Source organism: Hemibagrus wyckioides, linkage group LG03 (genome assembly GCF_019097595.1).
Source record: "Hemibagrus wyckioides isolate EC202008001 linkage group LG03, SWU_Hwy_1.0, whole genome shotgun sequence".
Lineage (NCBI taxonomy): Eukaryota > Metazoa > Chordata > Actinopteri > Siluriformes > Bagridae > Hemibagrus > Hemibagrus wyckioides.
In genome coordinates this window covers 17,812,495-17,840,181 of record NC_080712.1, presented here as the reverse complement: position 1 = coordinate 17,840,181, position 27,687 = coordinate 17,812,495, and the positions used below count along the sequence as shown (strand labels likewise).

General features: G+C 41.1%; 1 protein-coding gene across 6 annotated transcripts in view; it reads right to left on the bottom strand.

The window, feature by feature from the left end:
• The window catches only part of zmiz1a (zinc finger, MIZ-type containing 1a), a 129,119-nt gene that overhangs the window by 77,990 nt on the left and 23,442 nt on the right, over window positions 1-27,687 (bottom strand). For 4 of the 6 annotated variants that reach the window (XM_058385525.1, XM_058385518.1, XM_058385522.1 and 1 more), the window contains exon 2: window positions 13,714-13,834. The exons of the other annotated variants lie outside the window; for them this stretch is intronic. The gene's annotated coding sequence lies outside the window, so the exon portion shown is untranslated. The remainder of the gene's footprint in view (window positions 1-13,713; window positions 13,835-27,687) is intronic. 6 annotated transcript variants of the gene reach the window in all.

Below are 27,687 nucleotides of genomic sequence, written 5' to 3'. Positions count from 1 at the left end.
GAGCCTCCCAAATGAATAAGAAAGCAGAAATATTAACAGCGAGTTACAGCACTGTTTCTGTCCTTACAACTTTTACGCCTCTTAGGAGGAAAAATTCCCCATAAAGCCATACTCTACATGTAATGTGTCACTGACAAGCTTGGAGCAGACGCCATGTGCAGCCAAGACTCGCTCCGTTCATACAGTTCATTAGTTCAGTAACTGGGAAGTCATGTAATCAGCACACAATAGTAAACATCTGTGGAATAAATTCTCACTGCATGAAGGCATTGGGCTTTTATAAATCAAGTAGGTTAAGCTGGAGAAGGTCACATGGTACAGCGTGAAGGGAATAGATGCTGATCAACAACACTTCCACTCGTCTGCACAACTGCCACTTCAACAAATTGCACACAATTCCACACACATGCACTTTATTCATATCATCATCATATTCATGTCAGTCTGTATCTGTAGAGTGTATCTGTATTCATACTATTTTAAAAAAAAATATTTTCTCTATATTTTCCCCCATTCTCTACTGTACAGTTGATTTTTTTTTATCATGGAACCTTTAGCCCTCCCTTCCAAATTTTTGCCTTAAGAATTTAAAATTTGCAAGAAATTTGCATCGGCATGGGAAGCATTTTCGGCACATGAATTTGTTTACGTCAATGGAAAGCCAACCGACGCAAGTTTCCAAATTTTACGATTACTTTTTTCAGTCAGCGAAAGCTGTTTCAAAAGCCTTAACCCACCACGCCAACATTCCCTTCGACATGCGTTCAAAAGCTAGGTGATTTTTCAGGTGTTTTTTTTTTTTTTTTTGACAGATTGGTGGCGTGGGTGGTCTGTTCTATTTTTAGCCCAAGCTTGGTGGCATGACTTCCTGTGAGGACCCTTGACATGGAATGCTTGGCTTGGGTCAGTTCATTGTAAGCAGCCATACAACTTACATACGCTTCGTATTGGTAATATTGCTAATATTTTTGTAACAGATTATCTGCATTTACAATATTTCTTATGGGAAAATTCACTTCACAATACCAATTTTCACCTTAAGAACCCGCCTCCAGAACGAATTAAATTTGTATGCCGAGGTTCCACTGTATTTTTTAACCCAGGGTTCAATTCCCAAGCAACTCTCAGTGCCAGTCCCAAGCCTGGATACAACAACAACAACATCACTGTATTTTTAGTCTACTTTAATTCTATTTCTATTTTTATGACACAAAAAAACTCATTTCGCTGCATGTCGTACTGTATGACTTTTACAGACCCATAACATTTGAAATCTGATCACTGTGAGTAAAAGGGGATAGTGGTGATGGGTTTTTCTGTAATGTTTGCCCAAGTGCACACGCAGCAGACTCTTCTTAGCTCAAACTTCACTGAGAAACAACCTTTAATACCATCTTAATACAATTTTTTTTGTGTCCTGTCCCGCTCAGCAGAGCTGTTCATGTCTTTAATGTGTCGTATTTCTCTCTTCATTCCCACCCGGCTGTAATTACAGCTAAATATTTCAAGCCAGCTTTTGCAGAAGTGAGAAACTGCTGATATTCTGATAGCCTTGTTTACTGCGACTGTATTTCTTACGCGTTTGTGCATTTGAGAAGTGTGTCAGGTCGAGTCTTTCTTCATTTCTTCATATGAGTCACTCCTACATATAAAAAAGCGATTATTAAACACATAATCATAATTACAGAAATCTACCTGATGACTGTGACCCTTTCATATATTTGTGGATATCAGCGATCAGTTAAATTGAGCGCATCTTAATTAATAACTCTCATCCAGTTGTTCTGTCACACACTGAGACTCGGCGTGTGAAAAATATGACAGCAGAGAACCTCGACAGGTTTTATCCACATCCCCTGGAGAGCGTCTACAGGATTTACTTAACCTAAGGACTTAGTGAAAATATGATTTAGGCAAAAGAATCATAGTTATCCCCGGTGGACTGCTCCTGCTCCAGATTTCACATGAGTGCTTTCACACGACTGCTTTAATTGGTTCAGTTAGACTATTTAAACAGTGTTCTAATGGTGCGGTCTCAGCTTGCCTTTAGCTTGTTATAACGCAGATACGAGAGCGGTTCTCTAGCACCAGGCCTTCTCACCTTCAGCAGTGAAAAATGCAGAGCAGGAAGATATGAGTGTAGAGTAGAGATGATGAAAAGGAGGGAAAAAGGAACGAGGAAAAAAGCGTGCACACTGCTGAGGCTTGATTATCCGCACTTTCGCTCCAACTGAACACAAACGGAAAGACATCTAAGGCGGACCTCCCCCCGGTTCTTGGACTGTGCCGGTGCTCAGATGGGCTCTTGGATTGGCCTGTATTGTCTGTGCTCCACACTCATTAGCTGAGTCAAGGAGGGACTTACTGGGGTGTTTAGCTCGCCAGGCTTGTGTGGCAGCTCAACAAGCACTCCCAGCTGGAGCACTGCACTCTCATCACAGCTGCACACATACAATTAGTGCAGGTGCAGCCAAAAGGGGTGAACTGGTACAACACACACACACACACACTCTCACTCACACACACTCACACATCCGAGCTGAGGTGTTTCACACTTCCGCTGACCATCAGCACTCATATTGTACACTTTCTATTTTAAGAATTTGAGTTTGAGCTCAAACATGATGTGTCACTTTGGGTAAATAAATCTTTTTTTTTTTTTTAGCTCAAGCCGGAGTGTTTAATGCAGTGTGCCTGATCTGTCAGCGCTACATGAATATTCCTCAGATCATAGCCAAGCTTGCCATGCCATTCTCTCATGACAGTAAATTAGTCTGAGTGCGAGATAGGTTTAACGCACTGACTGCTTTTTTTTTTTTTTTATAAATAACCCCAGAGGAAAGTGGAATGGCATATGCTTTTCTTTTTTTTTTTTTTTTTCCTGACCTAATAATATTGATTCTAAGAGCTCTGCTTGCAAAACATGATCACAGAGCTGCATGCAAGGACAAAAATTACACAATAAAAAAAAAAAAGCAGGCACTGATTTGTGAGTTGTTTATTTAGGGGCCTCTAGAGGTGAAATAAATTCTCCTTGTTTTTTATTTCTGGTTTTGTTTCTCTGCCACATGGAATAAAGACAAAGAGGAGAGACTCTCTGCAGAACGTCGCTTATGCTGCGATCATCTTACATCAGGAGTAATCTCCGATGGATGCCATTAAGCGGAGCGGCCAGTGAAACAGGCAGCGTGCACGTCTGAATGATTCATTTAGGGCTCGGCTCGCTCGAGGGATGGCTTCCTGTCCTATTTTTAGTTTGCATCATTTCAATTGTTTTTTTTTTGCACAAACTCAAACTCAGCATGAGATGACCATTCTACAGACATTCAACGCTAATTAACTCACAGGATCGTTTGTGTGCAGAATAAGCTTTTGTTTACCTTCGCACACTGTTAAAATGTTAAAATACGACCCGCTGATCATATGAGCGTGATGGAGGACTTGGGGAGAGAAAGCGGGCTCTTTCAGCAGGCGCTCTGATATACACAGCTGAATACGAGAAGTGAAGCCACAAGGGTCATCAAAGGAAGAGGAATGAAAGCTATCAGCGGCGTACAAGTATCAAACTTCGTCCAGGCATTATATTTGAATTTCAATCAACCGTCGTGTGACAAAAGCACATGACGACGCACTCGTGATCTCTTTCTAAGTGTCCCCAGGGAGGGAAAATCTGTTCTCTTGAGCTCTCTGTAGCTTGCTTTGCTTCTAAAGAGGATGCTCTGATTATGAAAACACACTGCGTGCAATAACAGCATAGGGGAAGTTAGTGCTAAAGAGACGATTAGAACGGCTTATAGACCTCATTTATAATCAATTAGATTATATTATCTACTAACTCGGCCCCTGATATATCGCCTACGATGTGCAACTCTCGCAGTTTCAGCGTCAAGTAACATATATGTGGGAATTTTTAATTACTTAGCTTGGCAGCTGCAAAATGCCACGCTAGCCCACAAGTTCACAATGGCCCTTTCATTCAAACTCCAGAAAGACAGGCACATGGCCAACACTACCAACCGGCAGCACTGGGCCAAGCCGTAGCACTGGGCCAAATCGAGCAGACAACCACAGACATGCACACAGGCAGGGGACTGACCGACACTTTCACATGTGTGACACCGGGCAGAGAAGTGCACGCAACCGTATCGGGCCACCCTCCACATACACACTATGACAATACACACCTAACAATTATCAGGCCCGGTTTATCTGCAGAGCCAAATCCTGTTTATCGGCATCTAATTGTCTGAAGGTTCAGAGTCAGGCCTCAGCAGGCGCCTCCCCCACGGTCAATGGGGTGAGATTGAGTCTAACTCAGCAAAGATGAGCGAGATTCCAGCTCAGACTGCAGCATTCCTCAAGCTGGCGCCCATTAAAGGCTAGCTGGCTGCTGGGGAAGGGATTAAAACAGCTCTAATTCCCTGTGGAAAGGTGATTCTCGAGATGGTGACCTCAGCAGAGGCTTGGAACCTGATAGTTCAGAGATCTATACAACGGGATTACTAAAGGTTAAAGTAGTGCAGAGGAAAACAGTGCAAGATATTGTTTATAAACTAGTTCAGAGGAAAGCAATAAAGTTTTGGAATGAATTTTTTTCTCTTTAGAATAACAGCAGCTGATAGGCCAAGACATGTCTAGTGTTTAAAGCTCAGTTCTTTAGATTTGTCCTGTACTCAAGATGCTAATGCTCACTTCACACTCACCTCAGATGAGGGGAAACGATTAAATAACCACACACACACACACACACACCTTTTCCTACGTTCTTTCTGACGCTCTATGACACGCTGTTATATTTAAAAGCAGAAGAACGTACATCACAGAGCTGTTGAAGCCATCCTGAAGTCATCACTTACTTTCTTTGTCAGAAAATCCAACTCGCTTACGAGAGCTGAGTTTCAGATTTTAATGATCAAATTACAAAATTCAGATATTTTTCCAAAATTTGTCACGTATACAATCATACACTACAACATGAACTGAAATGCTTTTCGACTGTCCGTGACATAAGGAAAAAATTAATAATAAAATAGAAGAAAAAAATAGAAGAAAAAAGAAAATATAGAATTAAAATAAAATGTACAAATAGAATAAAATAAAAATAAAATAAAAATGGTTACAAATGAATAAAACTAAAATAGAAAAAAGTAGAATAAAAATAGCCTAGAAATTGTTAAAATAAAAAAAACAGAAATAGAATTATCTGTACAAGCAAAGAGACAAATATAAAATATAAATACAAATATATATATATATATATATAAATGAAAATGGGTCAGTAGCAGAAACAGTACACTATTATGAATAAAATGCAGATGCGTGCAATTAGTGTAATACATGCAATATGTTCTGTATAAAAATAATTCTGGCTGAGCTATCAGTGATCAGTGATTCCAAATTATTTACATGATTTTTCGGTTGTATAAATATTATAGTAAAAGTGCAGATATTTCCATGAAAACAGCGTGTTCAGAGGCCGGTGAGACTGATGGTGGGTTGAGTGAGCAGTTAGTTTGTGCGATGGTTTGTTACAGTATCCTCACAGCGCCAGTCAACTTCACACACCAAACATGTCTGGACAGATCGGATACGTTCGAAGTGGGAGTGGAACGTTTTGTTTAATTTTTGGTAAAAAAAAAAAATAAAATCTTTTAGTGTATAAGTAAGAATGATCTACCCCAAAAATGTTCAAATTAACAATGGAAGGTTAGAGATTTCCTCCTACAGTTACACATCCCACACAGCAACAAAGCAGCTCTAATTACACACAAATGTCACAAACTGAGGAGTGAAAAAGTAGTGAAAAAAATATCGCCAGAGTGTTGGCAGTAGCAAACCGCTCCTGCTGGAGCGAGGTCAGCAGTGCAGGCACACAAAATAATTTGCCGCTTTCGGAAAGCTGCTTCCTCCCTTGTTTCATCACCTCATTCTCTCTTTGTTAGTGCTCGGAAATGCCTTGAGTGAGGAATGAAAATACTGGCATGTCCCTGCAGCTCGGAGCGAGTGTTTCTGCAGCTGCAGGGCCATACGCTCGCCTCATCGGAACAGGGCGCCCAGGTCAGGTTTCCCCCACAGATAGCCATATTAACCGAAAAAAGCATAAACACCCACATCACATTTCACAGTGAAAGCTTCTGAGTCATGAGGGTTATGAGGCGATCTTTAGAAAACAAAAGCGCCCTCCAGTTTTCAATTTCTAACATAATAAACAAATCTCATGCATACGCATCACGACAGGGTTTTGGGAAAGAAGAAAGGAAGGAAGGAAGAAAAGCTGTAATTTATGGATGTATTTATCAGAGGTCAGTGTCAGACATGATTACTACGTGCGATATATTAGGCATAAGGCGGAAAGATCTCACGCTGAGTATGTAAGAAGACTCCAGAGGAAATTAAAAAATGGATGCTTTGCTGATTGCACGTGCATTATACTGGTCTTACTGGTAAGAGTTACGTTAGTCGATATTCTCCAGCACAGGTGTGATTGCAGCTCTGACAAAACCTCTTGCGTCTTGTTACTTTACTTTCAGTTCTGCTCCCACACTTGAGGTATCACTCATTCACACACACACACACACACACACACCAGCATGACTATAAAAGCGAAATGCAGCTTTGCATGCAGCAACATTCCGCTGTCAGGAATGTGAGCGGCAGCAGCCCAGCCCTGGAGAGAGAAAACTGACACGAATCTAACAAACACGTTCAGTGATGTAGGAAACCGTACAGATTGTTATGCGCTCGCAGCCAACGTGCTTATAGAATGCGCATGTCCGTGTGCCGCCGCATGTGGTGGTATTATGACCTTACTGTCGTCCCTCTGCGCTTCCCATTAAGTGCTCTGCTCCCAGTAATTTTAGATGAGTCAAACTGCCTTTCTGGCTCACTCCAATTAGGCCTGGGCAGGCCAAGCGCACACTGCAGGCCTTTTTAGCCAACGACAGCGGGGTGACGGTGATGACATCGAGATGGCGCGTGTGGAAGCCTGAGGGCCACACTAAGGAGACAGAAATATCCCCCTCTGACAGACAGGGATACATGACACTGCGCGTGCAGCTGTCTAAATGTTGCTGCTGTCTTTCTGTCGTTCTCTCTCTCTCTCTCTCTCTCTCTCGCTCACTCACTCCCCTCACTATCTCTTTCGAAAGCTTAAGCACTTTGACTGCTTGTCTACGGCTGAAGTGAGAGCTCAGGCCAACAGTTGGACATGAGTATGCGAGATGGATGGGGCTGGAGTGGCTGCTGGAGCCTCCTACATAACCTGGAGACAGCCTCAGACGTTATCAATTACGCAGGTCACGCTGCTGAGAATAATTCACTCTCTGCTATGTTGGTCTGGACAGGGCAACTGTGTGCTGCAACTCAGACTGGCACGCAGCTATTCGCTTCTGAAAACAGTGACGATCCGCTTCATTTGTGTCTGTGTGTGTATGTGTGTATGTGTGTGTGTGCTGTACAACTTTGACAACTGTCATTCATAGTGACGCATAACATTGCCATGGCGAGCTCTGAAACCACACATCAAACGTGTACAAATTCATCTGTATTAGTTTAAAGAAAAGCTGCGCAGCATCCGATTCATTTCCAAGAAGCTTCTGCATCCCAAAAAAATCGGTGTTCCTGAAATGCAGCGCACTCACTATCCTCCCCAAGCAATCAGAGGAAACTATGTTTAATCGCTAGTTTTCAGCACCTTCTGCTAATTAGACACACCATTCTCTCGCTCTGCGCTTCATTAGCACGAATACGCGGGCCTTAAACGCAAGCTGGTTGCTTTTCAATCCCGTCCCTGCTCAGGACGGAGCGGAGCTGGAGGAGGCCTCGCTGCTGATGAAATCATTTCCATTCAGATAGCGAATCTCCTGCTGCTTTTATAACGCTCGCCACATTCCTCCCTCTTCTCGCGCGTTCACACACATCCTTACTGAATCCATAAAATATTTTCCCCATGCCGCATCTACTTAATTGCTTTGTTTTTTCGGGAGATCTGCTAGCGCCGGAGCTCCACAGCCACATGTGCAGGTGCTGCTGGAAGCCCCGATCAGACGAGAAGCCAAGTCCCAAACAGGAGGAACAGAACAGCCTGCCACACCTGTCTCTCTTTATGGAGTTCATAAAGAGCTCAAGTCTGATACACACAGCCAAAATATACAAATGCTGAAGCGAAAAATATCAAGGCATCAAAATGGCAGATGTCAGATCCAAGTTAAAAAAAAAAAAAAAAGCTTCCAAAATGGCGCACTCTGCCTGCTTTGAAACACACATTACAGCTGGAAGTGCCATAAATTCAGGCCAAAGAGCAAGCCAAATCATAATGGGCTGCATGCAGCAACTATATATGTAAATCAAACGGTTCTCTCAGTGCCAGACAGCACCACTGATCTCTCAGCTGCCTCCGTTATTAGTAAATAAGTAAGAGAAATTCGTAGAATGCGTGTAGCCGAGCAAAACGCTACGTTCTCAAAGCTCAAGCTTTATTAAGACTCAGCTGGACACAAATAACACAGAGCTCCACTCCAGCACCCCACCATATTCCCCATACACCCCCCTTTACATACCCCCCCACCCTCCCATCTCTTTGAGAGTCTCAATTTCAAAATTACACTCCAATTATACCAGGCCTTTCCAAGCGCACTGTGTAGTGCTTAGAGAATATGAAAATATCAATCTCAGACTGAACAACCCTGCGAGATTGCGATGTTATCTGAAGACGTATTCAGATAAGTAATTCGCATATCCTGTGCAGATGAATAGCGTGCAGGTTCGCGACTATGAGAAACGCCCGTGATTTATTTCCCGTCGGTCGAAGCTCGAGGGCTGGCAGCAGTCGCTCGGCTCAGGCCAGGAACCGCAGCATTTGCCATATTATTCAAATGAGTGTGTTGTTTTCCTGCGTGCTGACATGTATGGAAGGCAGAGGTGACACGGGCAGATGTGATCGCTCGGACGCAATCGGATTGCCGTTCACTAGTAGCGCTGTAAGTGCGTCGCGCAAATTACGGCGGCTCGTTAATGAATGTGTCCACTCCTGATGCGCACTATATTACGTTCATTCATCATGCTTGAACTGCCTGACAGGCCAACACAAAACATCTTCTATAATCATATCGCTTGGTGTCAAACGCTGCGTCCGTCTGATGGCTCCAATGTTATTTCCCGCTTGTGAGTAATAGACAGAATGACTGTACTTCAGATTCACAACTGATATGTTTCAAACGTGGATTTTAAACAAGACTGATTTCCTAAAAATCAATCTGCTGGAGCAACGTGTTAATAAATATTAAAGCGCATATTGTCATTTCTCAGAGTATTATCCAAAATACAGCAGACAAGAAGCACGCAACGCTAGCAACCCATTTTGTAACCGCAGCAGTTCCAGGACACTTTCTACCACGGACTCGCTCGGATGTCTCCGAGACCCGTAAGACAAGCCTCTCGCTGCTCTCGCTCCCTACACGCTGCTGTCATCTGCACCGAGAGAGCACAGATGCAGCGTCCTGAGGGATGCCATTCTCAGCTTCCTCCCACAGCATGCTGAAGGACATCCAAAGAAGGAGAGCACTCGCTGCAGTATTTTCAGCGCTGAGATAGTTAGGAGCGGCTACACCTGTCCCACATTTACTGCACGCACTAAGTTGCTAAGTTGACAGGAGACAAAAGGGGCACTTTCACATATGCTGGATTTTATCCATCTGAACTGAACTGAACCCTGCTGCAAACTCGGCCGCCTGACAGAAAGACACTCTCTCTCTCTCTCTGCCTCTCTCACTGAAGATACGTTCACATATACAGCGATTTTTATCTCTGCAAGTCGCTGTACTATGAAGCCGCTGTCTTGCTATTGGTTGCCATAGTAATAATGTTTCTCAGTAGGTGGGGCATTCCATTTGAGCAACAATCAGATTTGTTGCTACTATATTAAAACACTCTGGATTCATCAGTGTAGATAGATAGATAGATAAATATCTAAACATAAATATGTAAATATCTACCTCAATAAATAAGGCTATGTCAGTATGTGTATAGAGAAGTATGTGCGAGTTGATATATGCATCATATCTTACGAGCGGTGTGTGTGCTCTTTGTCATGGATCACATGCTCCACTGCCTTCACTTCCATCGGTAGTCGCTGTATCGATTCGCTCCATATTTACATCTTTTCTTAAGTTTTGTCGCGTCACGGGACACGCCCACGTCCAGTCACCACCACTCGCTGTTGCTCAAACTGACTCCTCGATCTCCTAATGGCTGTATGTGTGAACGCAGCATTGTTCTGCTTCCAAGCTGCACGCTGATCCGACTCAACAGAGTGCAAAAAGCCAGCAGACAGTGTTAGAGCGCTGCATAAAGCTGGAGTACAGCGTGTTCTGGATATTTGAGCTGATTTATTTAGTGGAATTATTTAGTATCGGCTCCATGTTCTCAGGGATTGTTTGATTTCCATTATTTCAAGCTTGCAAAAGGAGAGTTTGCAGTTTTTTATTTCTGAACAATGAAATAAAAAAAGTTTTATGGGTACAAGTTCAGTCATGCACACACACACACACCATGGAAAATGTTTTTGTTTCTGTTTTTTTTTTTTTTGCTTTTTGGTTTACTTAATTACACAAAGTGAATTAAAGCAAACTGCAAACTAAGCAAGGTTTCAATCTCACTCAAAAAATGTGTAGACTTTTAGAAAATACCTGAACACTAACTGTTGAAAAACCGGTGTATTTCAGTACGCTTGATTTTGATGAATTTGTTTCTGATTCAGTGAAAGTTGAAGTAAACATTACGCACATTTAGTTGCCAGCTGCTGTTAATGCAGTGTATTTTCTGCAGTAGCTTTAACACGGTGTTAATTCTGCTCTGGCATTTTGTCTCTTGTAAAACACTCAATGATAAAAATCAACCTTCCCTCAAACATGAGAAATGGAGCATTATTTGTCTCATTTGAACTTGCCATGAGCTCACGAGGAACAAAAATCAAACCGGACTCGTGTCCTACATGTAATAGGAGCTGAGAGCTTTGCATTTATTCCTGTAGTGTTAGCAAATCCTGCCAGTGTTAACATCCTTCCCCTTTATCATCGACACTGTGCTGCATGAACACACTCCTTTTACACGGAATTCACTTCTGTCTTCCCGGCACCCTGAGATCAGCACGCTGTATAAATAAAGTCATCTTTATTTAACATTTAAAAAAAATAGTCCGAGTCTGTTTATGGTTGGTTCTGAAACAGAAGGATGAGTGATCATTCTGCTGTGTGACTGAACACTGGAGAGAAGATACACAACACACTACACACTCACAACAGGGTTATTATACACACTGAGAGGTTTTCATAGCAGAGCAAAGAGAGAGAGAGAGAGAGAGAGAGAGAGAGAGAGAGAGAGAGAATGAGAGACACACAAAGTGAATAAGAGAGAGAAAGAATTGAGGGTGAAAGGGGGAGAGAGAGAGAGAGAGAGAGAGAGAGAGAGAGAGAGAGAAGTGTGTGTATGTGTATGTGTAAGAGAGAGAGACAAAAGTAAATAAGTGATAGTAAGAAAGAGAGAATTAGAAAGAAAGAGAGGGAGAGGAGGAGAGACAAAGAGAGACACACTATGGGAGAGTGAGACAGAAAAAAGTGAGAAAGAGTGGGAGTGAAAGAGGGAGAGACAGAAGACAGAGTGAGAGAGTAAGGGGAGAAAGTGAGAGTAAGAGAGAGAGAGAGAGAGATACAAAGATACAAAGTCAGAGAGAGACAGAATGAGAGACACACAAAGTGAAAGAGTAAGGGAGAGAAAGAATTGAGAGTGAAATGGAAAGAGAGAGAGGAAGAAAGAAAGACACACAAAATGCGAAAGAGTGAGAGAAAAAAGTCAGAGAGAGAGAGAGAGAGAGAGAGAGAAAGGTCAAAAGGTTGTGTGCAGAGGAGAAAAGAAAGAAAGAAAGAAAGAAAGAAAGAAAGAAAGAAAGAAAGAAAGAAAGAAAGAAAGAAAGAAAGAAAGAAAGAAAGAAAGAAAGAAAGAAAGAGCAGAGAAGCCCTTGCAGGAAATATCACCTCCTTCCCTTTAATGAGGTTATCTGTGAAAGCCGGGGCAGGATACACTACACTTCTGCTAGTCACAACGGAAAGATTTCATGTGTCCCAAAGAGGCCCCATCTGAGTGCAGGGGAAGTGTAAAATAACAATGACGCCCTGAGGAGCAGCACTTTTCATTACATACATTCTAATTAATTAATAATAATAAAAAGGTCCTTGTGACATTAAAGAAGCGCTGTGATAAGCACATCAGTTATGATAAACAGATTGTTCGGTCTTCACAGCTATACGTGGCTTTGATCGGTATCAGAGTGTGTGATGCAGCGCTGCTGAAGTGTGTGGCACTAGAGTAGAGTCACTAGACACTGTGTGTGTGTGTGTGTATCAGTGCTCCAGGTGGAGTGTGGGAGGAGAAGCCTGGCGTTCTGGCTTTTGTAGCGAGCGCAGTCTCTGCAGGCTGACGTTAGCGCACTAATCGCTTTAGCTGATCCCACTCGGCAGATGTTTGTCAGGCCGTGCCACTGCTCTGCATTCACACTACACTAAGCGAGATTAACCACAACTGTCCGTATTTATTTAAATATTTGTTTGTTTGTTTGTTTATTTATTTATTTATATATTCGCTTCTCTCTCTCCCTGTCTTTGGCCTGGCCTAAATCTTAATCCCTCAGTAAAAAAGAAAAAAAATAAATAAATAAATAAATAAATAAAAAATCTAAATCAAAGTACTCTTGTTAAATCGTTTCATAAGGCACTGACGAGTCACGCTAAAACAAAACAAAACAAAACAAAACAAACATTGGGAATGAAAGACATCACCCTGGCTGTCTGACGGCGTCGATCGTGTCACCTTATCAAGACATAACAAATGTTCCTGCTGTAAATCAAAGAGAAAAAGAAAACGCTCGCACTACAAAGCGTTCGCCTCTGTCATTTGATTCTCTCTCTCTCTCCCCCTCTTTTCCTCCCTTCCTCCCTGTTTTTTTTAACTCTGTTGTTCCATTCTGCAGGTGCTGGGGCCCCGAGGGCCCGCGGCGTCCACAGACGTGAGCCAGATTCAGATGGAGGCAGCAGCCCCTTTGCACGTAAACACTACCAGACGCCTTGGCCACATGTTACCTCCAGGCCCACGTGGGGGAAGGGGAGGAGGGGGGTAGGTTCTATTGGGAGTGTGTGTGGGGGGGGGGGGGGACCCGGTAACTTGTCATGCTCATGATACACTGCGAACAAACTTCCTGAAACATTTCACAGCAAATAGAACAGAAAAGTGCTCCAAAAGCGCAAAAAAAAAAAACTGGTTTGAAGGCTCTGGAGTGGAGCCTGGTGCCACAAATTCAATCAGAAGACCGCTGGAGGTTTTGTTTGTGTTCGAGAATTTGTTCGTGGAGGAACTTGGACAGATGGAGCACTTTATCCAATCTAGCTACTCGATCCACATGTTTACCTCAAACGTATCATGCTACGCTTAGAATAATGCAAGAACATCTGCTAGAACTTTAGCCAGTACAAATGCGTGGCTGTGGGTCGGGGTTTCTCTGTGGCAGATATTAAAACAAGACCCTCGGAAAAAAATTAAAGATGAGATCAAGATGCAGAACAATACTGAATAAGGTCAAGACCCCTGGAATGAAAAGTAATGGCACCCTCTCCTTCGGCTTCAACAATGTTTTAAAGCGACATAAAAATGGAAATGCGCTCCAACCTGTTGGCAGTGCAGGCTTGCGGTGTGCTGAGTGGCCCCCCCTCCCCCTCCCCGCCCTTCATAGAGTCGGTGGGGAAGCTCCTTCTCTCCCCGCTCGGAGCTACACCGGCCTCCAGCGCACCTGCAACCAGATAAAGCACACATTACACTCCATTCAAAATGCAAGCATCTTCTGAGCACCCGGGCTTTATCGCTTAACCCGACCGCACGTGCGACCTCACCGATAATGGCGATGTGTCCTGTGTGGTTTGGGTGATTTTTTGTTGTTGTTAAAGGCTAGGACGTGGAGTTTTTGAAAGGGAAAAAAAGAGTCTGCAGTGATTTTAGTGAAGTCTTTAACCGTGAGCAGCTGGCATGTCATGGAATCGCATCGCATGCCCCCCAAGGCTTCGAGGCTGTCCTTCCAAAAAGGTTATCGTAGAGCCGCTTTGTCGCTCCTAATCCGAAATTCATTACATATAACAGTTACCACAGTTTAATGTGATAGGTTTCCTGAATGCCTGGCTAAGCTCCTTCACAGTTCGCTGCTAACTAAGGACAGCATCAGTGAGGAAAGGAGACACTTTATATAAGCACGCAAGCGCCATAAACATGTATGGTGGTGCGTGTCATCGTCAAATCTAATTTACCGACCTCACAACTCATAGCACGCTGACGGATAAGCCTATTAAGTCACTATTAACTCTGCAGAAATATAAATAATAGCAGTGTGAAGACTCTTAAGTTTCTTGGCGGCGGTCAGAGCGAGAGCTTTCCTTCCAATAAGGAAGGTCAAGCAGCAGCACGGAAGAAGAATCTCAGGGTGATAATGACACGCTCTTGTCACATGACCGGGCTCAGATTGCTGTTAACTGGAATGAATGGCCACTTAGACTACGACACGAGCGTGCTGAGAGCGTAGTGAAAACGTGGTGAAAAAGAGAATCGGCTGCGTTGCCAGAAAGGGTTCACAGATGCTACGCTACTCTGTAATCTGACAGCTAGCTAAACGTCATGTCTTTAGCATGAGACACTGATGCTGCCCTAAATATTCAAATCTGTATAATAATTTATCAAAGTGTTACATTTTCCCATCCAACCGTAGCATCTACACCTTTATATGTCAACACCTAATTACTATCTACAAATCTACTGACTATTTTTTATTTGTGCTAAGGTACAAGGCAATTTCTTTTCCTTATAGCAGCCTAAATGTTTTGAAGCTACTGCATAATCACGACATTTACATCACATTTACATTACAGCTGCTGGCAGGCGTTGTTATCCAGAGTGACTTGCAAAATATCCTCGTGCGAGTACAAATAGGTCAAGATCTATCTATCTATCTATCTATCTATCTATCTATCTATCTATCTATCTATCTATCTATCTATCTATCTATTCATCTATCCATCTTCTCTATATTACCAAAAGTTTTGGGACACGCCTCCAAATCATTGAAATCAGGTGTTGTTTTTCAGGGGTTGGGCTTGGCCCCTTAGTTCCAGTGAAAGGAACTCTTAATGCTTCAGAATACCAAGACATTTTGGACAATTTCATGCTCCCAACTTTGTGGGAACAGTTTGGGAATGACCCCTTCCTGTTCCAACATGACTGCACACCAGTGCACAAAGCAAGGTCCATTAAGACATAGATGAGTGAGTTTGGTGTGGAGGAACTTGACTGGCCTGCACAGAGTCCTGACCTCAACCTGACAGAAAACCTTTGGGATGAATTAGAGAGGAGACTGCGAGCCAGGCCTTCTTGTCCAACATCAGTGCCTGACCGCACAAATGCACTTCTAGAGGGATGGTCAAAAATTTCCATAAACACATGCTTTCAGAAGAGTTGAAGCTGTTATAGCTGCAAAGGGCAGGCCAACTCCATATTACATTCATGTGCATGTAAAGGCAGATGTCCAAAAACTTTTGGCAATACAGTGTATTTATCTATCTATCTATCTATCTATCTATCTATCTATCTATCTATCTATCTATCTATCTCTAGTAAACTATAGTAAATAGTAAATATCCATTCATAAATATCTATCTCTCAATCCCAACAACAGCTAGCTATATCCGCTGAGACTGGATGAAAATATTTGCACTTCAGGACTTGTTTGTTTACATTTACAGTATCTGGGAGACGCCCTTATCCAGAGCAACTTCCATTTATCTCATTTATACATCTGAGCAGTTGAGGGTTGAAGGGTCTTTGCTCAAGCGTCCAACAGTGGCAGCTTTAGTCATTCTGAGACTCAGGCACGCAACTTTTTTTTAAAATAGGCCAGCGCCTTAACCACTGAGCTACTACTTTGTTTAAAAAACATTATTCATTCATCTTCAGTGTCAGCTTTGTCCTGGTCACTGGGATGTGGGGTTTATCTCAGGAACACTCTGTACAAGGCAGGAATACAGTCTGGATGGTCTACATATTTACATGCTGGAGTTAATCCACCTTCCAGACATCTCTATTGCACTCGTGAGTGTAAATGATTATTAGTGGAGCGGTAAAAAAAATGAATTTGGCTTGTACATGGGTTATGATACTGCTGAGTTTAAGACACACACAAACACACACTCGCACACATTGCTAAGCAGTCTGTAAGCAAGTTAGAAAGCTACTACTCAGAATGTGACATGTATCACGTATGTCATGGTTGTGCACCACATACACAGCAGTACTTTGTCTCCCATCAGTCACTACATCTCGCCTGATCATGACACTCACATCACATGAAAGTTTGCACCTGATTGACGTGTTGGTTTAATAAGCACTAGGATTTAATGGTGTGACTCAATCGGCTCTCTAGTTGGTGAATCAGTATATGGTGTGCATGAGTTCAGGCACTTGGTAAGGACCCTGACTCACTAAGCGCTGGATCACCGATGACTCAATTTCCGCCGACGTCTCTACACACCTGTGATGTAAAACCTCATCACTGCCATTTAGAAACAGGACTGACGTTATTTATAAGTAGTTTTTTTTGTCATAGTACTTCAAACAGGATGGTGGGCTAGTAGTGGATTTTTACAAAGTAGTTAAAACATTTAAAAGTCATTAGGACACAGCAAAGTACTTACAGTAACATAAGAGAACTACAACAATGTTAAGAAGCTACTTACTTAGCCCCTCCGCCCTTTTCCTTGAAACATCCAGTAAGAGAACCTAAGAAGCATCGACACTTCCTGGTTTTTGCAGTGTATTCTGGGATATAAACGTTCCAGTGCACTTGAAGAATTTGATGATTAAGAGAGAAAGCCCTTAAAATGGCCAAGACCCTGATCAGTTTCTTGACTGCTATGAAGCTATGAAACTATGGAGCTGATTGAGACACACCTTGAGTCATGTTTGTGTAACACTGTGTTTGTGTAGCACTCTAGTGCTCTAGTGTCTGTTGTGAGTAGTGTTGTCATCTGTTCGTTTTATATCTTTCCCTGCTCATGTTTACTTCATGCTTGGCTAGCTGATGTGTGTGTTTATATTATGTAGTCTTAATCCTTGTACACGTGTGTTGCACTTTATATAAATATCTCTATTGTGGGTCGCAGCCTTAGAAGTCGATGTATATCAGGTGTAGATGTGTACTAGGTGTAGATGTACATTAGGTGTAGATGTGTATCAGATGTAGATGTGTACTAGGTGTAGATGTACATTAGGTGTAGATGTGTATCAGATGTAGATGTGTACTAGGTGTAGATGTACATTAGGTGTAGATGTGTATCAGATGTAGATGTGTACTAGGTGTAGATGTACATTAGGTGTAGATGTGTATCAGATATAGATGTACACTAGGTGTAGATGTATATAAGGTGTAGATGTGTATCAGGTGTAGATGTATATCAGGTGTAGATGTGTATCAGGTGTAGATGTATATCAGGTGTAGATGTATATCAGGTGTAGATGTATATCAGGTGTAGATGTATATTAGGTATAGATGTATATCAGGTGTAGATGTATATCAGGTGTAGATGTATATTAGGTATAGATGTGTATTAGGTGTAGATGTATATTAGGTGTAGATGTATATCAGGTGTAGATGTATATCAGGTGTAGATGTATATAAGGTGTAGATGTGTATCAGGTGTAGATGTGTATCAGGTGTAGATGTGTATCAGGTGTAGATGTGTATCAGGTGTAGATGTATATCAGGTGTAGATGTGTATCAAGTGTAGATGTATATCAGGTATAGATGTATATAAGGTGTAGATGTGTATCAGGTATAGATGTGTATCAGGTGTAGATGTGTATCAGGTGTAGATGTGTATCAGGTGTAGATGTATATAAGGTGTAGATGTGTATCAGGTGTAGATGTGTATCAGGTGTAGATGTATATAAGGTGTAAGGTGTAGATGTATATAAGGTGTAGATGTGTATCAGGTGTAGATGTGTATCAGGTGTAGATGTGTATCAGGTGTAGATGTGTATCAGGTGTAGATGTATATCAGGTGTAGATGTGTATCAGGTGTAGATGTATATAAGGTGTAGATGTGTATCAGGTGTAGATGTGTATCAGGTGTAGATGTATATCAGGTGTAGATGTGTATCAGGTGTAGATGTGTATCAGGTGTAGATGTATATAAGGTGTAGATGTGTATCAGGTGTAGATGTGTATCAGGTGTAGATGTGTATCAGGTGTAGATGTATATCAGGTGTAGATGTGTATCAGGTGTAGATGTATATAAGGTGTAGATGTATATAAGGTGTAGATGTGTATCAGGTATAGATGTGTATCAGGTGTAGATGTGTATCAGGTGTAGATGTGTATCAGGTGTAGATGTGTATCAGGTGTAGATGTATATAAGGTGTAGATGTATATCAGGTGTAGATGTGTATCAGGTGTAGATGTGTATCAGGTGTAGATGTATATAAGGTGTAGATGTGTATCAGGTGTAGATGTGTATCAAGTGTAGATGTATATCAGGTGTAGATGTGTATCAGGTGTAGATGTATATCAGGTGTAGATGTGTATCAGGTGTAGATGTGTATCAGGTGTAGATGTGTATCAGGTGTAGATGTGTATCAGGTGTAGATGTATATAAGGTGTAGATGTGTATCAGGTGTAGATGTGTATCAGGTGTAGATGTGTATCAGGTGTAGATGTGTATCAGGTGTAGATGTATATAAGGTGTAGATGTGTATCAGGTGTAGATGTATATAAGGTGTAGATGTGTATCAGGTGTAGATGTATATAAGGTGTAGATGTGTATCAGGTGTAGATGTGTATCAGGTGTAGATGTGTATCAGGTGTAGATGTGTATCAGGTGTAGATGTGTATCAGGTGTAGATGTGTATCAGGTGTAGATGTGTATCAGGTGTAGATGTGTATCAGGTGTAGATGTGTATCAGGTGTAGATGTGTATCAGGTATAGATGTGTATCAGGTGTAGATGTGTATCAGGTGTAGATGTGTATCAGGTGTAGATGTATATCAGGTGTAGATGTGTATCAGGTGTAGATGTGTATCAGGTATAGATGTGTATCAGGTGTAGATGTGTATCAGGTGTAGATGTGTATCAGGTGTAGATGTATATAAGGTGTAGATGTATATCAGGTGTAGATGTGTATCAGGTGTAGATGTGTATCAGGTGTAGATGTATATAAGGTGTAGATGTGTATCAGGTGTAGATGTGTATAAGGTGTAGATGTGTATCAGGTGTAGATGTGTATCAGGTGTAGATGTGTATCAGGTGTAGATGTATATAAGGTGTAGATGTGTATCAGGTGTAGATGTGTATAAGGTGTAGATGTGTATCAGGTGTAGATGTATATAAGGTGTAGATGTATATCAGGTGTAGATGTGTATCAGGTGTAGATGTGTATCAGGTGTAGATGTATATAAGGTGTAGATGTGTATCAGGTGTAGATGTATATCAGGTGTAGATGTATATAAGGTGTAGATGTATATCAGGTGTAGATGTGTATCAGGTGTAGATGTGTATCAGGTGTAGATGTATATAAGGTGTAGATGTGTATCAGGTGTAGATGTGTATAAGGTGTAGATGTGTATCAGGTGTAGATGTATATAAGGTGTAGATGTGTATCAGGTGTAGATGTATATAAGGTGTAGATGTGTATCAGGTGTAGATGTGTATCAGGTGTAGATGTATATAAGGTGTAGATGTGTATCAGGTGTAGATGTATATAAGGTGTAGATGTGTATCAGGTGTAGATGTGTATCAGGTGTAGATGTATATAAGGTGTAGATGTGTATCAGGTGTAGATGTGTATCAGGTGTAGATGTGTATCAGGTGTAGATGTATATAAGGTGTAGATGTGTATCAGGTGTAGATGTGTATCAGGTGTAGATGTGTATCAGGTGTAGATGTGTATCAGGTGTAGATGTGTATCAGGTGTAGATGTATATCAGGTGTAGATGTGTATCAGGTGTAGATGTATATAAGGCGTAGATGTGTATCAGGTGTAGATGTGTATCAGGTGTAGATGTATATAAGGCGTAGATGTGTATCAGGTGTAGATGTGTATCAGGTGTAGATGTGTATCAGGTGTAGATGTATATCAGGTGTAGATGTGTATCAGGTGTAGATGTGTATCAGGTGTAGATGTGTATCAGGTGTAGATGTGTATCAGGTGTAGATGTATATCAGGTGTAGATGTGTATCAGGTGTAGATGTATATAAGGCGTAGATGTGTATCAGGTGTAGATGTATATAAGGTGTAGATGTGTATCAGGTGTAGATGTGTATCAGGTGTAGATGTGTATCAGGTGTAGATGTGTATCAGGTGTAGATGTATATAAGGTGTAGATGTATATAAGGTGTAGATGTGTATCAGGTGTAGATGTATATAAGGTGTAGATGTGTATCAGGTGTAGATGTATATAAGGTGTAGATGTGTATCAGGTGTAGATGTATATCAGGTGTAGATGTGTATCAGGTGTAGATGTATATAAGGTGTAGATGTATATAAGGTGTAGATGTGTATCAGGTGTAGATGTATATAAGGTGTAGATGTGTATCAGGTGTAGATGTATATAAGGTGTAGATGTGTATCAGGTGTAGATGTATATAAGGTGTAGATGTGTATCAGGTGTAGATGTATATCAGGTGTAGATGTGTATCAGGTGTAGATGTATATAAGGTGTAGATGTGTATCAGGTGTAGATGTATATAAGGTGTAGATGTGTATCAGGTGTAGATGTATATAAGGTGTAGATGTGTATCAGGTGTAGATGTATATCAGGTGTAGATGTGTATCAGGTGTAGATGTATATCAAGTGTAGATGTGTATCAGGTGTAGATGTATATCAGGTGTAGATGTGTATCAGGTGTAGATGTGTATCAGGTGTAGATGTGTATCAGGTGTAGATGTATATAAGGTGTAGATGTGTATCAGGTGTAGATGTGTATCAGGTGTAGATGTGTATCAGGTGTAGATGTATATCAGGTGTAGATGTATATAAGGTGTAGATGTGTATCAGGTGTAGATGTATATCAGGTGTAGATGTATATAAGGTGTAGATGTGTATCAGGTGTAGATGTATATAAGGTGTAGATGTGTATCAGGTGGATAAGGATTTTGTTGCCGTTGTTGTTGTTTAGGATTCTCCATCTCCAAGCTCAGAAAAAGGATCTGTATCATTTCAATGCAAAACAGCAACGTTAGCCTACGTCATTCCTTGCGCAAGTGGAACAATTGACAGAATTTACAGAAACACAATTATAGCGAGTGAAATGAGTACATGCTTCACTCCAGGAGAGAGAAACTGTCATTTCTGCACATTTGAATCTACTAGAAAGCAATCAGTGAAATATGCAAACATTCATGAGGAAATAAATGTAGTAGAAAATTTGGTGCAGATCTGCTATTGCGTTTTGGATGGAGAAAGTCAGGATGGAAAAACACACACACACACACAGCAACACTGCAAGCACTACACCATTTCACCAGCACTGAATATTAACTACAGATACAAACAGGTTAAAAACACATAAAAACCCACTAGAACACATGCTAAAGTTAACACCCTCTGCACGTGTTATTAAAGCGTGTGCGAGTGTGAAGAAAGATGTTGAACATGCACAATTAGCTTCATGCATTTATCTGGGGATGACTTTCTGAAGGTTATGAATGTACCGTATCTCTATAAGATACATTTCTTCTTTCTAAATCACAGCCACGACGATGTTTAGTCATTAATTCTTGGCTGAGGTAAAGATGTCCGGAGAGGCAGCGAGACCGGTGTTTACTTCTTCACTGGAAGCTCTATCTGGACCGATTCTGCTGAAGTTCGCTGGATTTGCTGCACCACTCACGCACCTTATGTTCGCTAATTGCGTTGTAAATAAACCATAAGAACAAACCGCCTGAACACTTCCTTTCGCTAAACTCGCTACAATCGAAGACAGCAATGTTTTTAAATTCTCCGCCATGTTTTAACAATCCTTACTCTCACTGTTCTGAAGTCCCACTCAGCGCTGACTCGACATAACAACAAGTAAATGCTCGGCACTTCATTTCACAATGTGCGCTACTCTGTACCGCGTAAACCAGCAGCCTATAATTTCACATCGTCCCAATTTCCTTTTCAGGATTTAATACACAAATATACCTGAGGTTATTGATCTAACATGCACCTAGCGTGTCTTTCATTCAGCTCGAAACGCTTCAGCTCGAGTGGTGGAGTTGCACGAGTCTGACTCGACTGAATTAGACGTCCTGGAATTGAGAAGCGCATTAAACTACAGCTTACCTCCTCATAATACACTCTCAATTGGGGAAAAAAAACAACCAGCCTAAGTGCAGAGACATGCAGAAAAAAATCAATGTAGCCAGCAGAGCAAACGGTTGGTAATTGCAGCTGGAAAGGGGAGTACTAAAGTGATTTGTTAAGGTGAAATAACACGGCTCCCTCCTAACAGCACTCGCTCATTGGAGGCAGAAGTATGGCGGCGGAGGCCTGCCAAAAGCAGTAATTGATAATTTACATGCAAATAGAAAAAGCCACAAAATGGGCGCAATTTAGAAAACGCAGTGAGCTCTTTCAGATGCTGTGTGGCACTGGCTTCCTGCGAAATCAATTCACGCTCTGAAGAAACCATTTTCTTCAGCCGGAGATAAAGTGGCTGACTATGAGCTGTCAGATACTTATCAATGGGAAATTAGCAAAGGAGTACTATTTCCCCAAAACAAGTAGGCCAAGTGTTCCACCTAGCACTGTTGTCTCTCTTTCCAATGGACTAGATCATCATCTGTTCCTTTCAGTGATGCGCAACTATAAATGTCAACGATAAAATGTCTGGAGCATGTTTCCCTCAGACAGGTCATTTCTCATAAAAAAAAAATAAATAAATAAAAATTCTGGAAATCTAAATGCCACAGTTTGAAGGAAGCAGTGCTGTTTTCTTGCCTTGTCTAACAGCTCCTTTGCATCCACACAAATCCTCCAGCTTCATGTCTTATCCTATGGAAACATTTGATTTCTCTTTGGCAAACATCCCTCAACTATCATTGCTGAAGGCAGTGGCTCTAGACAATAGCATTCTCAAACAGATGACAAACTTTTCTGTTTGCGTGATGCAGGAACGTTACGGCTCTCAGCAGGCAGCCCACCCGCTCATCTCATCTCATCTCATCTCATCTCATCTCTCAACACAGCCTACAAACCGTAAATTTCATTCTAAAGTTTCAACCTAACCGCCAGCCATTTTCCTTTTCATCTGAAGCCGAAATGTGTTTACTTTCCTCCCTAAATGTTAAGAAAACGCTTGTTTAAACTACAGCACAGTAGTTTCCGTTCTAACCTTCCCTGACCTGTCGCTAGTACCCGATTATTAAAAACAATCCTCGGTGGAAATTATTCATAATCAAATATTCTGAGTATTTATGTTCAAACGGAGGTTTTTACAAACAGTTTCTACAGCTCTGTTTCTGTCATGATAGCTGATCGATGGAAAGTACTGGATGAGACAAGGGACATTTTTATTATTTACACTGCACTGTTTGGCTTTTTATTGTTTACACTTCAGATAAAATTTGAACAATGGCTCTCTAATTTAAACAACATTCATCTGGATTTGATTAAATGTTCCCCGGTGGTCCAGTAGCAGGATCGTGGCACTGACTGGGGTTCAGAACCAGGGCAGGAAACCAACGCAGCAACTGAGGGGTTAGTTCTCAGTGCCGTGCCGATCCAAACCCTGTATAAAATGAGAGGGTTGCGTCAGGAAGGGCATCTGATTTAAAAGGTGTCAAAATCACATATGCGGATGCTGTGCTGTGGCGACTCCGAACACGGAGCCTCGGAAGAAGAAGAACAAGTCTGAATTTGATTAAGTGTGCTGAAAAAAAATCTCATTAAACTGTCTTCATATACGCAATCAGACACACCTCCACACCAACCAATCAGCTTTCTCCTGACACACAGCACCGGAGATGTAGGTGTAGTCAGGTTGTAGTTGTTTCTGTTTCACGAAACAAACAGCCGCAAACGCAGGCGTAAATATCAGCCTTAATAGCTACCTTCGCAGTTTTAACTACACACATTTTTACTCTCTGGATAAGAACTTTTTTTACTTGAGAAATTTTTACATGAGCTTTTATTTGTTCATAGCAATGATCCTTTCAGAGGAGTAACTAGTTTTGACATTTTAACGCCCTTTGATAATAACACGTATCAGTTATTAGCATATTATTCTGAATTATTATCGAAATACAAACATTTTTATAACATTGCGACATTAACGCCTGCATTTCACTGGATGATTTGAACTTAGCTCTGACAAATCAGCTACAACAAATCATTTAATAAAGATTTCATAAAATTATTCAAGTTAATAATGTTACAGCAAGAAACAGACACTGAAGTACTTCTGTTCAGAAAATCCATGCATTATTTTAAAAAATATATTTTTTATTTTATATAATATATGTTTTTTAACATTCTATAAAAAATACAGTTATTGGGAATTTATTTTTTATTAATTTATTTTTCATTAAAAAAAAAAGTCAGTTTGGGGATAAAAAAGAAATATTTTGAAATAAGACTATTCTAGAAAAATACACAAATGTTAACAATTGTGTGTACAAGTAGGTTTGAAAAGCGCATGTGATATCGACTACTTGATTATTAATCAAATGAAACAGGCATCTAATCAAGTATCGCTGCAAATAATGGCTAGTGAGTGTCCTAAACATTCCAAAAACCAGTACCTCAGTGAAATAATCAGTGTTGTGCACACATTAACCTGGAGGCGAAACGAAACTGGGTCTTTAGCATCACACTATTGCATTTAAATTGCAAGACCCCAGACATGCTGACCCTAAAATTACACTCGGTTTACTCTTCTAATTCTCATTAGCATCCCGGCTCGGCTACGAGTCCCTCCATGCTGAAGACATTTAAGATAATCTCGGAGATGTCTCGTGTTTTTCAAGATCAAACGTTCAAAGCAAGCCCTGAAGTCAAGCTGTGATTGAAAGGAATGATTGTGGAAGCATCGTATAGCAGCAGAAACTGTTGCAGGATGCAAAGTTTTTTAGTCAGCTCTTACAACATCTGTTTTTTTTTATTATTATTATTATTTAAAATGAATAGAACACTGTAGCAAAGCAGTAAAACGCTGAATGAACACGGCCGTGATTCTGAATGAAGGATGGCTGTGTTAAAAAATGAAGTACATTAATTAATTTACAGATAAGCATGACAATCTGCTTAGCATTAATCAAATTGTGATACACTGCATTAGTGGACTTGTGTGGTCTGATCGTCAAGCACATTACGCAATTCTATGTATCCAAATTGTGAACGAATTTAACTTGATAAGAGAATGTGGAGGAGGCGGAGCTACACATCACCCAGGACCACGTTTATATTTCTGGCATTTGGCAGACTCCCTTATCCAGAGCGACTTACATTTTATCTCATTCTTTACAACTGAGGCTACGTCTACACTAATCAGGATGAATCTGAAAACGGCGTTTGCATCAAAAACCCTCCGCGTCCACATTAGCCTTTTCAATCGTTTCCCAAAAGTTATCCACACTGAAACATCTGAAAACGCTTAAGTCCCTGTACTGCGCAAGAGTCAAACGGAGGATGCTTCGACCTGCATCATTTCTGCCTGCCGTCTATTTACTTTCCGGCTCTTTAAAACATCATCCACCGTTGTCGTTTTCAAAAGCCTCCGTTTTCACAGTCCACAATTAAAACAACGTTTTCAAATTTCTCCACTTTTCAACAAGTCTCAGTGTGGACAGATAGAAAAATATGCGTTTTTAGATGAAAACATATTAGTGTGGACATGGCCTAAGGGTTAAGGGTCTTGCTCAGTGGAATCATAGTGGACCTGGGATTCAAAGTCACAACCTTCCAGTCAGCCTAACACCTTAACCACTAAACTACCACATCTTTACTGCATCATCCAGTGTCTATCCTTTTCCATCCTTGTCTACTACAATATATTACATTACAAATGATGTTGCTGGCTTCAACCAGAGGAGAAGTAAAAGTAGAAATATTTATGAGTTTTCTTGGTATTTAGTTTGCCCCACCCCCTTTTTTTATGCTTTAATGACAGCGTGCACTCGAGTTGCCATGGACTCCACAAGTTATGTATAAAAACTAATGATCCAATTTAGATCAAATCCATCAGACAAGTCTGAACACATGCTTCAGTAGAAGAGACTATATAAAAGAGTTAACCCGTTCAATATTCCCAAGATTTGCTTGAATTTAAATAGCGACCTTAAATTGTGCAGAATCCTGAATGTTCACTCAATATATTGAACATTTCCGTTCTTTATGGGTTTTTTTTTTATTAGAATTCTCAATTTTTTATAACCTCACGCTATACAGCACATTGTTTTAACTCAGACGTATCGACGAGTCGTGATCTGATTGTAATGAAGAGTCGCAACAGAGAACGGCCGCATTGCACAGCTGCTTTTGTGTTAAAATGTGGCTTGTGTAGGTCTTTCATGCTTCGTTTTCATGAATCCATCATAAAAGAAACACAAATACACTGCGATCAGGGATTCCAGCTGAAATTCAATTCAGGAAGTTAACCGTGTGTGTGTATGTGCTTTTTTTATTGCCTTATTAAAACTATCCCTAGGAAACATCTATAGCATCATTGCTTCCCAGAAGTACACTTTTCAAAGGATCACATGTTTTATGTAGCAGCTGAATGATCTGTCAGAGAGCCGAGTTCCTGAGATTTCGAGCAGCGATATGAAAACAAACATGACAAATTCATAAAATTACGACTCCATTTTCTCTGCAACCGTTCTCTCAGTTCCATTTATCCCCTTCACACTGACTGGCTGTTTACAACAGCGGTAATTAACAGACCCTTCTCTACCGGAGGATGCGCCAAAGCAGTAAAGGTAAATTATGCAGAGTTTTGCTATGCTAATCCAGGTAATTTGCTTCATGCTGAGCAAACTTCCCCAGTCTTGATTAACGATTCATTTTACTGCATTAGTCATCCGGTCATAATATGACATACTGCAATACGCACACCTCGCAGAGCTTGTAAGAGATGCTGATTTGCTTGCAGATTGTTAAGGCTGTGTGTAAATAAGACACGAGACGCGGGCCAATCAGAAGGCCGTCTTGCAAAGGGTGAAAATCTGTTAAAGAAACAAACGATGATAAACAAAGGCGGTGTTCTCAAGCTCAGCCGTGTCACACTTGGAGGCTTCATGAAGCTCTGGTTATGCAGAAGAAGACTTTAGGCACATGTCAGAGGTCTTATTGAGAACAGGATGACTGATGGCCATAGCAAGAGCTCCTTATTACATGGACTAAGACCATAAAGACCTTAAGAGCGCCGAACTGTTATATGAAGTGTAGGTTGAGCAATAGATATTGCCGTACTCACTCTTCATAACCCCACAGGAGAGAAAGCAAAACCTTTTGGAAAGGGGAAAAAAAATAACAAATTTTCTTAGTAAATCAGCTTCCTACTATATTCTCCATGAGCACTGATGACAGCTTGCTCGTGGCATAGAAGACTGTGCTGTCTGGAGAATC